Source organism: Loxodonta africana, chromosome 5 (genome assembly GCF_030014295.1).
Source record: "Loxodonta africana isolate mLoxAfr1 chromosome 5, mLoxAfr1.hap2, whole genome shotgun sequence".
NCBI classification, from domain to species: Eukaryota; Metazoa; Chordata; class Mammalia; order Proboscidea; family Elephantidae; genus Loxodonta; species Loxodonta africana.
Genome location: NC_087346.1, coordinates 33,390,068 through 33,401,762, shown reverse-complemented (window position 1 = coordinate 33,401,762; position 11,695 = coordinate 33,390,068).

The following is an 11,695-nucleotide window of genomic DNA, read 5'->3' as shown; positions in this document are numbered from 1 at the left end:
CTAAGAAGCCCAGTAGAAGACATCAATCAGGAAGCTAGAGAGCTGAGCCAACATTTCAGCAGCAATTCAGTGATGAAGAGAAAGAAGTTGGAGTTCAAGTCCTGTCAATAAGGAGATAAAATACCTCAGGCTTTCCTCTGAAAGTCCCAGAAAGGCCTGAGTAGAGCAGACTGAACAAACTTTAAAAAAAAAAAAAAAAAAATACCCAAGATATTGGCAAGATTATGGTGATTGCACCCTACCTGAAAGCCAGAAACAAAATTAACCCTTTTAGGAGGAGATAAAATATTCCTACAATTTTTCATCCACAATGTCTAAAATCTAATATAAAAAAGTATGAGTCATGTTAAAGACCAGAAGCCCTGGTAATGCAACGATTAAGTGCTCAACTGCTAACCAAAAGGTCTGTGGTTTAAACCCACCAGCAGCTCTGTGTGAGAAAAGACCTGGTGATCTGCTGTCCTAAAAATTACAGCCTAGGAAACTGTATAGGATCCCTATGAGTTGGAATTAACTTGACAACACATGACAACTACAAGAATAGGACCAAATGACCAAAAACCAAGAGAAAAAAAAAAAAAAAGGATTAACTATAGACACAGATCCAACAGATATTAGATTTTCAGAGACTTTAAAATGACTGCGGTCTCTGTTGTTGTCAGGTGCCGTCGAGTCCGTTCCGACTCATAGTGACCCTATGCACAACAGAATGAAACATTGCCTGGTCCTAAGCCATCCTTACAGTCATTGTTATTCTTGAGCTCATTGCTGCAGCCACTGTGTCAATCCACCTCATTGAGGGTCTTCCTCTTTTCCACTGACCCTGTACTCTGCCAAGCATGATGTCCTTCTCTAGGGACTGATCCCTCCTGACAACATGTCCAAAGTATGTAAGACACAGTCTCGCCATCCTTGCTTCAAAGGAGCATTCTGGTTGTACTTCTTCTAAGACAGATTTGTTCGTTCTTTTGGCAGTCCATGGTGTATTCAATATTCTTCACCAACACCACAATTCAAAGGCATCAATTCTTCTTCGGTCTTCCTTAATCATTGTCCAGCTTTCAAATGCATATGATGTGACTGAAAATACCATGGCTTTTATTCAGAGTTCTTGCTCTCTCTGAAACTTTTTTTTCCCCTTAACAACTTTCCTTGACAGCTACCAAAATTCTTTTTTATCATGCAATACAATTTATTTATTTTAGTTCAAATTCCTTATTTTAGATTATATCCGAATATGTAACCTTGCCTTTGCCTCATCCTCATCAGGAAACCCCTCAACTATCTCCAAGGAACATTAGGATACTGTGCAGCCCAATTTAAAACCAAAGATCTAAATATTTCCTGTGCTGTGACATAGGTTGTTGTTATTTTTAGGTGCCATCCAGTTGCTTTTTCAGGCACATCTTAGTCTTCAAGGTGACATCTTTGCTCTTCAACACTTTAAAGAGGTCCTTTGCAGCAGATTTACCCAATGCAATGTGTCTTTTGATTTCTTGACGGCTGCATCCATGTCTGTTGATTATGGATCCAAGTAAAATGAAATCCGTCACAATTTCAATCTTTTCTCCATTTATCATGATGTTGCTCATTGGTCCAGTTGTCAGGATTTTTGTTTTCTTTATGTTGAGGTGCAATGCATACTGAAGGCTGTGGTCTTTGATCTTCATTAGCAAGTGCTTCAAGCCCTCTTCACTTTCAGCAACCAAGGTTGTGTCATCTGCATAGTGTCAGTTGTTAAAGAGTCTTCCTCCAATCCTGATGCGTGGTGGTTAAGTGCTATGGCTAGAGGTCAGCAGTTTGAATCCTCCAGGCGCTCCTTAGAAACTCTATGGGGCAGTTCTACTCTGTCCTGTAGGGTCACTATGAGTCGGAATTGACTCCATGGCAGTGGGTTTTAAAATGGCTATGATTAGTATATTCAAGAAAATAGAGGAAAGTGTTGAATCTTTCAAAAGATCCTGGAATGTGTAACTGAAAATTACAATATCTAAAATTAAGATGGTGAAGTTTAATAGCAGATTAAACCCATCACAAAAGAAACCCATCTGAACAGAGGATTAGTGAACTGGAAGACTGTATTTTCTATATTCCAACTGAAGCACAGACAATAAAAAAAATAAGAAAACTACTTAACAGAGCGTAAGGGACATGTGGATCATGGTGAGGAGGTCCAAAGTCTGTATAACCAAAGGCTCCAAACAAGAAGTGAAAATAGTACAGAAGCAATATTTGAAAAAAATACTAGCTGAGAATTTTCCAAAACTCATAAAAGACCTAAAACCACAGAATGAAGAAGCTCTACAGACACTGTAACACCTGTAGATAAGTGCTGTGATAGATATAGACAAGTATGCCAAAGTGTCCTGAGAATCTAGTCAAGGGTCTCTGATTGATCTTGGAGTTTAGCTAAAATTTTCTAGAAGAAATAATACAGCTGAATTAGAAATTACTACCGCGTGATATAGTCAAATCAACTATAACTTACTGAATACCAATGTTACGTATTGTGAATAGATTTCCAAAAATCCTTTTGAAGATATGATGTAAACAGCAAAAAATATTTACAGCTTAACCCAAATTATGTTTAAGTAAAGTTTACAATGTGATCTAATGACTATGCACTGGTTTCCTAGAAACAAAGACAATGATAGAGGCAGTGAGATGTGAATTGTCTTAAACACATGGACAAAATTGTCACACATGAAAATAATTTGCTGTAAATATTGAAGTTGTGAAGGATTTCACTTCACTTTGATCCACCATCAACACCCATGGAAGCAGCAGTCAAGAAATAATACATTGCACTGGGCAAATCTGCTGCAAAAGATCACTTTAAAGTGTTAAAAAGCAAAGATGTCACTTTGAGGACTAAAGTGTGCCCAATCCAAGTCATGGTATTTTCAATCGCCTCTTATGCATGCGAAAGGTGGACAATGAATAATGGTGACCAAGGAAGAAATGATGCCTTTGAATCATGGTGCTGGTGAAGAATATTGAATGCACCATGAACTGCCAGAGAACAAACAAATCTGTCTTAGAAGTACAGCCAGAATGCTCCCTGGAAGTAAGGATGGCAAGACTTCATCTCACATACTTTGGACATGTTATCAGGAGGGATCAGTCCCTGGATAAGGATGTCATCTTTGGTAAAGTAGAGAATCAATGAAAAAGAGGAAGTCCCTCAACAAAATGGATTGACACAGTGGCTGCAAGGATGAGCTCAAGCATAGCAACGATTGTGAGCATAGTGCAGGACCTGGCAGTGTTTAGTTCTGTTGTACACTGAGTGACTATGAGTTGGACCAACTGGATGGCACCTAAAAATAACAACAACCTATGTCACAGCACAGGAAATATTTAGATCTTTGGTTTTAAATTGGGCTGCACAGTATCCTAATGTTCCTTGGAGATAGTTGAGGGGTTTCCTGATGAGGATGAGGCAAAGGCAAGGTTACATATTCGGATATAATCTAAAATAAGGAATTTGAACTAAAATAAATAAATTGTATTGCATGATAAAAAAGAATTTTGGTAGCTGTCAAGGAAAGTTGTTAAGGGGAAAAAAAAGTTTCAGAGAGAGCAAGAACTCTGAATAAAATAGAATTTAGAAAAGGTTCATGGTAGAGAACACAAACCCCAACAACATGGCAGTGTACTGGGTTCATAGGAGAAAGACGGCCAGTGAGAAGTTAACTATGCTGGGGCCACCTCCAAGGGCTTTTGAGATAGCTGATAGATACTATCAAGATGTTTTCAGTTCTGTGCTGCTTTATAACCCCTTGCGGGTTTTTTTTTTTGTTTTTTTTTTTGCCCCAGGCCTTTAGTAAAAGTCTATTTCACACAAGATTGTGTTAGCGATGTTTTGGGAAATAAAAGAAAAACTAAATCCGTACACTTAAAGGAGGAAAATGCTGTGGAAAGAAGAGTTCAGAAGTCTCAAGAAACCCTAGGCTAAGGGTAGTTGAGAATTGCAATCTGAAAGCAGGGGGTTGAAATAAGAATTAATGGATAAAACCGCCAAGGACTGCATCCACATATCTTCAATTGGTTGGGGCAAGCATTAAACTTCCTATAGGAGATGAGATGGGACAACAAAAATGTATTCAGCTATTAAATGAATAGGTGCTTATAGAAGGTGGTAGAATGGGGACATTTAGATTATATTTATGATTCCAACATCAAGTAGGCTTGTTGGACAATACATAATTTTAAAAGAGCAGGATATCTAACTTTTAGCATATTATATGATTTTGAAATTTCTGGGTTTTTAAGTGTTCATTAGAGTTGGATTCTCTTGCTATATGGTTTCTCTGGCCTGGTAAAGGAAGCAAGTGAGCCTGTCTCTGCTTCTGGATGGATTTCCTGGCTTGGGTCAACATTTCTTGTAATTTCTACAAAGTTGGTATCACGTGCCCTACTCCTTTATGCATGATACACTATAAAACATTTTTTTTTTTTATCTAAGTTCTGAGTTTCTAAAAAGTGGTAAAATTCATTTAAAGATTAACTGCCTAAATTGCAAGCACTGGGAAGCCTGGCTGAGTCTGGGGAATCCTGGTGGCACAGTGGTTAAGAACTCGGCTGCTAACAAAAAGGTGGATAGTTCAAATACACCAGCCACTCTTTGGAAACCCTATGGGGCAGTTCTACTCCACCCTATAAGGTCACTATGAGTTGGAATGATGGCAATGGGTTGGTTCTTTTTTTTTGATTGACTATGGATTTGTTGGAGCGCAGGTCCGTTTATCTACACTGTCAGTCTGGGGCAGGTTCTGGATCATGTCAAATTTATCGTTTAAATCAGATAAGAGTAGTAATAAAAGTGGTAGTGATACAGATTTTTGGGGGTAAAGCTTATTGAATTTGGGAAGCCATCTTCAAGAAAAAGAATACAAAATTACCAATACAAAATTAGAAACAGAGATTTGAGAGTTCTAAAGCTTAACGTCCACTAGTTTCATAGGAAAGCTGCTTCTAATGTAGATTTTGATATTTGTCTTTTAATATTACTTGTATTTTTCTCATCTATTTTTGCTCAATTAATATTTTTCATTTAATCATCAGGCATTATAACTTATTTAATTTTTATGTTTCTTCTCCTGTTAGTGGAATAAAAAATAAAATGATTTTTCTCATGCTTTGGACAGATAGGTAAGTTTTGGATAAAATAGATTAATGACATTTTCAGAAGAGTGGTGTCTTCAAATAGTTTGAAAACTTAATAGTTTTCTACACTATATTTGCATTCAAAATGTCTCTTTCTCACCACTTGATGGCAATATAACCTCAATAGACTTAGTTTGTCTCCAGACCCTTCAGCCAGGATAATACTGAAAAGAGCTGATTTTCATTCTCTCTCAGACACCAAGCACTTGCCTGTTAAATAATTTGCCAGCATTTTGCCCAAGGGTATTTCATCTCCTTTTCACTTTACTGTATTTTATCTACACCCGATCAAGTGCATGTGTGTGTGTTTTTAATCATAACTTTTGTATTACTTTTTTTCTTTTTTTTTAATACTGTACTGTTGAATCAAGGAAAACAGAGTCAACCAGTTCAGAGTAAAGATCATTTATTAGGATGAAATGTATTCATTGTAATAGGTAACTATGGAAACATAAATATGATAAGACATTCTCATTTAGTCTCCCTTTCACCAAAATCCATATAGCAGCTCTTCTCTAACCATCATCTAAAGTATATTCTGGCCAATTAGGAAGAAAAAAAGATAGTATAGGGTGGAACAGAGACACATTAGCCACACAAAGAGATGTAATTTGAAACTGTGACAAGCCCTGCAAAGGAAAGTGCATGGCATTTTGTGACCCTATTATCCTTGCTGTTGTTAGTTGCTTAAAGAATGTCCATTGTGCTAAAATCCAAAGGATGAGGAAGAGTTAACCAGGTGAAGTTCAATGTGGGGACAGGAGGAGAAGGGCGAAGTTCTGGGGGCCTGAAAATTATGAAGGGCATCTGGCAGTCAGCTTGAACGGAGAGATTCAGGGGATCTGTGCTGAGAAATGGAGTAGGAGAGGTGAGTGGCCACTGAATGTGGTGATTTAATGGGTCAAGATAAAGGCCTTAAAATTAATTGGAAACAGAGGACTTTGAGCCTGGGGAAAGAGGTTTGAAGGAATTAGTTTTGCATTTCAGAGTGATTGACTGCAGTGTAAAAATGGTTTGGGGGGAGGATAGAGTTGATATGGATACAGTGATATATATCCATGTTGTATTATCGTGTTGATCAATACAGAGGCATTCCTTGACAACCTTAAAAAGAAGAAGGAAGAAGGTGGAGGAGGAGAGAGTGAAGGTGAGGAGCAGGAGGGGATGGAAGTGGAAAAGAAGAAGAAGGAGGAGGAAGAGGAGGAAAAAGAAGAAGAAAGGAGGACAAGGAAGAAGAATCATTTCTAGTGAGAAACAATGATTCTCTGGCCATCTTAGCTGTTTTTATGGAGTCTTCTGATACACAAATACCTGCTGTTTAAAAAGTGAGCATGCTAAATAGTTACTTATGATGGATCATTGTCTGTTGATACTTAGTACTATTCCACACTTCTACACTGTCCCCTGTATCCAAAGGCTGAAAACATGGTATCTACCTTTCACAGAGTCCCTTTTTTAAGAGAATTCTGTTAAATTCCTCCTGTCGAACACTGCATGGAGATTCAGACGGTGAAAAAGAAGACATCGTTCTCTAGTGGCCGCTGCTGCACCAGTGCATAGCAGGCCACAGACCTGGGGTTTTGTCAGTGATAAAATTAGTGCAATTTTCAGATGCCTCAATACAAATAAGTTCAGAAAAAGGTGCGTGTGTGACTTACAAGCAGCTGATATTTGACAAAGGCCCAAAGTCCATTAATTGGGGAAAAGACAGTCTCTTTAATGAATCGTGCCGGCATAACCGGATATCCATCTGCAAAAAAATGAAACAAGACCCATACCTCACACCATGTAAAAAACTAACTCAAAATGGATCAAAGACCTAAATATAAAATCTAAAATGATAAAGATCGTGGAAGAAAAAAATAGGGAAAACACTAGGAGCCCTAATACACGGCATAAACAGTATATAAAACATTACTAACAATGCACAAACACCAGAAGAGAAACTAGATAACTGGGAGCTCCTAAAAATTATACACTTACGCTCATCCAAAGACTTCACCAAAAGACTAAAAAGACAACTGACAGACTGGGAAAAAATTTTGGGCTATGACAAATCTGATCGGCATCTAATCTCAAAAATCTATAAGATACTGCAAAACTTCAAGAACAAAAAGTCAAATAGCCCAATTAAAAAATGGGCAAAAGATATGAACAGGTACTTCACCAAAGAAGACATTCAGGTGGCTAATAGATAGATGAGGACATGCTCACGATCATTAGCCATTAGAAAAATGCAAATCAAAACTACAATGAGATTCCATCTCACCCCAACAAGGCTGACATTAATCCAAAAGACACAAAATAATAAATGTTGGAGAGGTTGTGGAGAGACTGGAACACTTATACACGGCTGGTGGGAATGTAAAATGGTACAACCACTTTGGAAATTAATTTGGCACTTCCTTAAAAAGCTAGAAATGGAATTACTATAGGATCCAGCAATCCCACTCCCTGGAGTATATCCTAGAGAAATAAGAGCCCTCACACAAATAGATATATGCACACCCATGTTCATTGCAGCACTGTTTACAACAGCAAAAACATGGAAATAACCTGGGTGTCCTTAAACGGATGAATGGATAAACAAATTATGGTATATTCACCAATGGAATCCTATGCAATGATAAAGAATGACAATGAATCCATGAAACATCTCATAACATGGAGGAATCTGGAAGACATCATGCTGAGTGAAATTAATCAGTCGCAAAAGGACAAATACTGTATAAGACCACTATTATAAGAACTCAAGATAAGGTTTAAACACAGAACAAAACATTCTTTGATGGTTATAATGGTGGGGAGAGAGAGAGGGGTATTCACTGAGAGACAAGAATTATTTTAGGTGAAGGGAAGGACAACACACAATACAGGGGAGGTCAGCACACCTGGACTAAACCAAAAGCTAAGAAATTTCCTGAATACAACCAAACACTTCAAGAAACAGAGTAGCAGAGGCAGGTGTCTGGGAACCATGATTTCAGGGGACATCTAGGTCAATTGGCATAACAAAGTGTATTAAGAAAACATTCTGCATCCCACTTTGGTGAGTAGCATCTGGGGTCTTAAAAGCCAGCTAGCGGCCATCTAAGATGCGTCAATTGGTCCCAACCCACTTGAAGCAAAGGAAAATGAAGAACACCAAAGACACAAGGAAAATATTAGCCCAAGAGATGAAGAGGGCCACATAAACCAGAGACTCCACCAGCCTGAGATGGGAAGAACTAGATGGTGCCCAGCTACCATGAATGGCCGCCCTGACAGGGAACACAACAGAGAGTTCCTGATGGAGCAGGAGAAAAGTGGGTTGCAGATGTCAAATTCTAGTAAAAAGACCAGACTTAAAGGTTTGACTAAGACTGGAGGGACCCCAGACGACATGGCCCATGGACTCAAAACTAAAACTAAAACCCAAAACTAAAACCATTCCTGAAGACAACTCTTCAGACAAAGATTAGACTGGACTATAAGATATAAAATGATACTGGTGATGAGTGTGCTTCTCGGCTCAAATAGATACATGAGACTAAGTGGTCAGCTCCTGTCTGGAGGTGAGATGAGAAGACAGAGGGGGACAGGAGCTGGTTGAATGGACGTGGGAAATACAAGGTGAAGAGGACAAATGTGCTCTTGCATCAATGGGAGAGCAACAAGGGTCATGTAACCATGTGTGTATAGGTTTTTGTATGAGAAACTGACTTGAATTATACACTTTCACTTAAAGCACAATTAAACAAACAAACAAACAAAAACTGTGTGTGGGCACACAAGAGGAGGATTTTCCAATTCCTTTGGTAAGGTAGAAATGGAAGATAGAAAATTTCTATTTTCACAACTTGTAGGAATTATTTAAATAAGGTTGCAAAAATGAAATAAGTCACATATTTTTGCTATTATCCTGAGTAATTTAATTAAAAAAAAAAGTCTCCATCAAGCCTCAGTGATTCCATCTGTGTCAGAGTAGAACTGTGTTCAATACGGTTTTCAATGGCTGATTTTTTGGAAGTAGATCCCCAGGCCTTTCTTCCAAGATGCCTCTGGGTGGATTCAAACCTTCTACCTTTCATTTAGCTGCTGAGCTCATTAACCATTGACTCCACCCAAGGACTCCATGTAATTTAATACTTGCCTAAAAATGTATGAATTTGTGCTTTTTCACGTAACTCAAGCCTTGCACCATCTTGAAACATAAGGTTTGTACCAAAATATATAATGCACCTTCCTACAGGAAAATTTCATAACTCGGAAATTTGAATACTGGGTTTAAACTATGGAAATGAAAGGTCATCCATAGTTGATTTTTTTTTTTTTAATTTACTCTTGCTACACCCTTTTCCTGTTGTGAATCAGCAGACACTTAACTGCCAAATGATGTATGATTGGTAGTCAGTTGGCATTAAAACATCCCCTTTCTATTGCTCAATTATGGGGAGTGATTAATTTTCTTGTTTTTGCTTCTGATGAAGAGTTTCAAGTACGTTTCAAGTACTTCCAAAACAAATGAACAGTGAAATATTTTAACTTTTGTTGTTACTCCTTACTTGATACTTGGTAGACTCTGTGAAGAAAGCACAGATATTATTCATTTTTACCTTTATTTTGCTCAGATATAATACAAATGAAAAAGAAGTTTCACTAAAAGTTTTGATAACTTATTACTTTTTCCTATAGCTGTTAACAGAGAAAGAAATTCGAACTCATGTAACCTGGCTTTGTTCTGTTATTTATTTAATGACGTGTCTGAGGAAGTCATCAACACCTTTTGAGACTCAATTTCTCATTCCTTAAAAAAAATGGAACCAACAATAATACTTAATTTACTGGTTTGTAAAAGGGATTAAAGAGATAGTGTCATGGATTTAATGGTATCCCCCAAAAGTATCTGTCAACTTGCCTGGGTCATGATTCCCAGTATTGTGTGATTGTCCACCATTTTGTCATCTGATGTGGTTTTCCTATGTGTTGTAAATCCTATCTTTCTGATTTTGATGAGATGGGATTAGCAGCAGTTATGTTAACGAGGCAGAATTCAATCTACAAGATTTGGTTGTGTCTTGAGCAAATCTCTTTTGAGATACAAAAGAGAGAATCAAACAGAGAGACTTGGGGACCTCAAGTACGCAGCATCAGGAGCAGAGTGTATCCTTTGGACCCATGGTTCCTACTCAGAGAAGCTCCTAGTCCAGGGGAAGATTGAGGACAAGGACCTACCTCCAGAGCTGACACACAGAGAAAGACTTCCCCTGGAGCTAACACCCCGAATTTGGACTTTGAGCCTACTAGTCTGTGAGAGAATAAACTTCTGTTTGTTGAAGCCATCCACTTGTGGTATTTCTGTTATAGCAGTACTAGATGACTATGACAGACAGTATAAAATATACTGCCTCAAAATTAGTTGTAGTTATTACCATTGAGAAATTGTAGATTTCATATTTTTTTCAGAAACTTCATTTTATTATTCTTTCTAATTTATTCAGTATAAAGAACACAAATATTATCTCTCTATACAAATAATCCCTTATTAATAAAATGAATAACAGTAAAAGCTTTAAAATTTAAAAAAATACAGAAAAGTACTAAAAAAGTAGAAGCCTCTCTTCCCAGTGCTTCCTACTACCTTAGTCCCCATGCCAAAAACCCCAAACCATTCTTACACTTAATTGTGATTTATCCTGGAAATAAGTGAATGCTCCATTCATATAAAAACACAAATATATATGCATCAACTTATCTAACTACCCATGTCCCTAAATATAATCTCTTTATCTATTTATGGTTTTGTTTAACCTGTTGCCATCGAATAAATTCCAATTCAAGAGGAATCTTACTTGACTCACTTTTCTGTACCTTGTGCTTTTTACTCAATAATGTTGAGGGTTATTCCTTTTCATGTGAATATCAGCATCTTTCTTTTTAATACCTGCACAGAATTTTTTTGTATGGTTGCACTTACTCTGTTATGAAATGAATACCCTGGTCAAAAGTGAGACACCATGATGGTACATAAGGCATTCCACTAGTCCACTGATGGTAGAAGAATTATGATGTCAAAAAGCAAATTTATATCCAGAAAAAGTGACAAATCCATTGAGAACAAATTGGTGCCCTGTCAATGATGCCTGCCCAGTGGAATCACCTACTACACAAATGAACAGACAAATTAAATGGGAATGTGACTGTAATCACCACCCTGTTGCTGTCAGGTGCCATTGAGTCAGTTCCAACTCCTAGTGACCCTGTAGTATCCTTCAAGCCTTTATTGGTAATATCTCTCAGTTCTCCAGGGATGTGTATTGCCTTTGGGTTATTATTCTTGCAGGAAGGGGAAATTCTAAGAGCTGCCACATGGCCTTTTCCATCATAAGAGACTTCATCCAATGAAGCAGGAACCCATTGTATGAATGATGCCCATTTCAGTGTGTGTATGTGTACGTGTAGGCACATGTTTAACCAATAGCCATCGAGTAAATTCTGACTCATTGCAACCTATAGGGCAGAGTAGAACTGCCCCATAGTGTTTCTA